At 47.3% G+C, this 3,357-nt stretch overlaps 2 non-coding genes across 2 annotated transcripts; one reads left to right on the top strand and one right to left on the bottom strand.

The window, feature by feature from the left end:
• The first annotated feature begins 1,002 nt into the window (after positions 1 to 1,002).
• TRNAI-AAU (transfer RNA isoleucine (anticodon AAU)) lies at positions 1,003 to 1,076 on the top strand. Its single transcript has one exon. It is a non-coding gene; the product is annotated as a tRNA-Ile (tRNA).
• Positions 1,077 to 1,480: 404 nt separating this feature from the next.
• On the bottom strand, positions 1,481 to 1,587 carry LOC132489600 (U6 spliceosomal RNA). Its single transcript, XR_009532001.1, has one exon. It is a non-coding gene; the product is annotated as a U6 spliceosomal RNA (small nuclear RNA).
• Between the last annotated feature and the right edge of the window lie 1,770 nt (positions 1,588 to 3,357).

Genomic DNA, 3,357 nt, shown 5'->3' with positions numbered 1-3,357 from the left:
AAGTATCTAGATAATAGTATCTGATGCACATTTCCTGAGTTGTTTTACAGATGCTAAAAACCACCACCAAATGGAATAAATTAACTACTTGATGACCATGAGCATGAAGCCCCCAGACCTACTGGTGCCTAAGGACTGATAATGTTAAGCCCTGTGACACCATCCTGTTACCACCATCAACCAATCAGAGAATTGTGCACGAGCTGATCACATACCCTGGGACACCTCTCTCTCACTGGGCCTTTAAAAATGCTTTGCTGGGGCTTCCCTGGTGGCGCAGTGGTTGAGAGTCCCCCTGCCGATGCAGGGGACACGGGTTCGTGCCTTGATCCGGGAAGATCCCACATGCTGCAGAGCGGCTGGGCCCATGAGTCATGGCCGCTGAGCCTGCACGTCCAGAGCCTGTGCTCCGCAACGGGAGAGGCCACAACAGGGAGAGGCCCGCGTACCGCAAAAAAAAAAAAAAAAATTATATTCTTTTTAACAAGTTTGAATTGAATCATATATATATATATATAATTTTTTAAAAAATACACCGTACAGTGAAAAAAGATTCGCCAGAAGGATGCCAAGTCTCCAGTAGCCGTTGTTTCGGGGTGGTTCTTTTGTCCTTTATCTCGTTTTCTGCATTTTCCAAGCTGTATTTAGCCTCGCCAAATGCTCTTGATACACGAAGTTTCCATGCTGCAAGGATTCTCAGAGATGAATAAAAATTGCACTGAGTTGCAATATTGGAAAATCCTGCTCCCGAGTTAAGTTTTAAGAGCAGCTTGCATTTCCCCTGCGAAAGCCTCCGATCCGCTGTAAGAAGTCACCTCCCTTCTCCTTAAAGGCCCCAGGGTCTCAGTTGTTTCATCTGGACAATGGGGATGACAACAGCCCTCCGCGGGAGCCGGCTGGAAGTTAGTGCGGCTGACTCCGCCTAGAGGCGCTTAGCCGGCTCACGGCCCAGAGCAGGCGGAGAAATCTCATAGGTATGCCGGCGGCACTAGCGCGCCAGGTGGCCGGTTAGCTCAGTTGGTTAGAGCGTGGTGCTAATAACGCCAAGGTCGCGGGTTCGATCCCCGTACGGGCCACGGCTGTAAGTGTTTTTTTCCCTCCCCCCCGTTATTGTTTTACAACTGTAACTGTCTTTGAGAAATATGCGTTTTGAGTGCTGTGAGCCGCGTGCAAACAGGAGAGAGTCGCGGAATCATTCTGGACTCGGCCCGGAAGTTGGGGCAGGCTGGCAGGATCCCGCGCGGGCTCGGGCTGTGACTGGCTACCCCAAGTCCCCGCGCGTTGCAAGCCTGCAGTCCACTTTGGGTCATTTTTTTAGAATGCTCTCAGTTGCCACCGCCGGTTGCTACCTAATGCAGGGCTTCTAAGGGCCCTCGGGGGGAGACCTCAGTTTTCTGGAGTTCTTAGAATTGAAAATCCAGGGTTGGAATTCATTCATTCCACACATCTTTTTTTTTTTTTTCTGCTGTTGTTTTGTTTTTTGAATATGGAACGCTTCAAGAATTTGAGTGTCATCCTTGCGGGAGGGCCATGCTAATCTTCTCTGTATCCTTCCTATTTTAGTATATGTGCTGCCAAAGGGAGCACCATTCCACACATGGTAATGGAGAGCCTACTGCATGCCCGGCATCCTAGTCTAGGCAGGAAGCTGTAAATGAGAGACACAAATTCCAACCCACATGGAGACAGTGACCAGCCAATGACTGCCATGTTTTTAGTGAGGCCCTTCTGGTTGTGGAAGTGTAAGCAGATTGGGCAGCAGGCGGGAGAAAGAGAACCAGGCGTGGCTTTCTTGACATGAGAGAAGCCCTTTCAGGCCTAAGTCATTTTGTGATCTAAGCCTGGCCACAGTGCTTGCCCTTGAACAGGTCTCAGTAACAATGATCTTAAGGGAACAAAAGAGCAAACTGTTGTTGGGCTAGGGAAGTAACAATACCAAAGATAATAAATCAGTTGTAAAGACTCCCAGTTCTGTTTCAGTGGTAAAGATGAGCCGGAAGCACTTTCTTGAGCTGTTTTGCAGAATTTAAACTTTCTTCACCAGATCTACTGGAACCTAAAGATTCATGATGTTGACCTTTTCTGACCCTCGTGATTTCAATCAACAACTCTGCCCCAGTTCTAGGCTGAATTCTCCTCTGCTCAAGCCCCTTCGTGAATATGAATATTCATATACCACCATGAATATGCATATACCACCCAAAACTCTTCATGAATATACATATACCACCCAAGCCCCTTCTGCAATTTTGCTGTTTGGATTGACAGCGCTTTGGGAGAGCTCCCTGGTGTTCTCCTTACTCTCTGCAAGTAATACATCCTTCCTTCTCTCAATTTTTGGCTTGGTTGTCTTTTGGCTCCACACCCACCAAGAGGCGAACCCAGTTTTTGGGTAACAGAAGCATCTGCAAACCTCTTGCTACTTTTTTGTTTTTCAGGGAGCTCTTAGACTTCATGTTTCTTCCTCCTCGTTCTGCAGTGTGTAGCCAGAGGGGCAGCTGGATGAATTTCTCACTCACAGTCCAAGTCAGGCACTTTTAGTTTAACAAAGTCTAGCTTTTTAGGGTGGATGCCATATTATATCAGGGTCCAACTGAAACCGAAAGTGGGGTCTGGGTGCTCGCTGCTCAAAAGCCAATAAAGAGGCAAGGTTGGTGGAAAGGAAAGTTTGCTTTATTTCAGATGCCACCAGTGAGGGGAGGGGGGTGGCAGGGAGTGAGGCCGGACTCCTGTCCAAAGGCCAAATCCCCACCACTGACAACCAGTGGGCAAGAGCTTTTATAGACAGACGGAGGGGGCTACATGCAGAAACAGCACAGTCAGCTCTGACAGTCATCTTGAAATTTGTCGTGCGGTGCTCTGATCAGCGTCATCTTGATTGTTTTCAGTACAGTTAATTTTCAGTTCTAGGGTCGGTTTTTTCCCATTTCTTTGAGGCCAGTTCTCGGAGCTGTGGCAGCTTATGTCATGGCTATGGTCTGGTCATGATGTAGTTACTTTCTTCCACCTGGATTTCAGTACCTACAAGACAGCTCCCAGGATACGGCTCAGAATATTATGTATAGCCCTTGAGGAGGAACTAAAGCTCCTTGACTTTGCTTTCTGACTAAACTATTATTGTTTTTTCCTGTTTGACTGTTTTCCTTTGCTTCTGTATTTTCTCACTTCTCTGGTTACACTTATTCTTTGGCTAAAGTTTTTCTACAGGCAGGCGGAGGACAAGGCGGGGAAAGACCATACAGTCCTGCTCCATTTCACAACCATGCTTGAAAAATCTCCAGTGAGAACATCTACTAGATCATTCATTCTTTTTTTTTTTTTTGCCCCAAGCCCTGCAGCTTGCTCGATCTTAGTTCT

Source organism: Mesoplodon densirostris, chromosome 4, assembly GCF_025265405.1.
Source record: "Mesoplodon densirostris isolate mMesDen1 chromosome 4, mMesDen1 primary haplotype, whole genome shotgun sequence".
Lineage (NCBI taxonomy): Eukaryota > Metazoa > Chordata > Mammalia > Artiodactyla > Ziphiidae > Mesoplodon > Mesoplodon densirostris.
The sequence above is the reverse complement of the archived record's forward strand: the minus strand, read 5'-3'. Positions and strand labels throughout refer to the sequence as shown.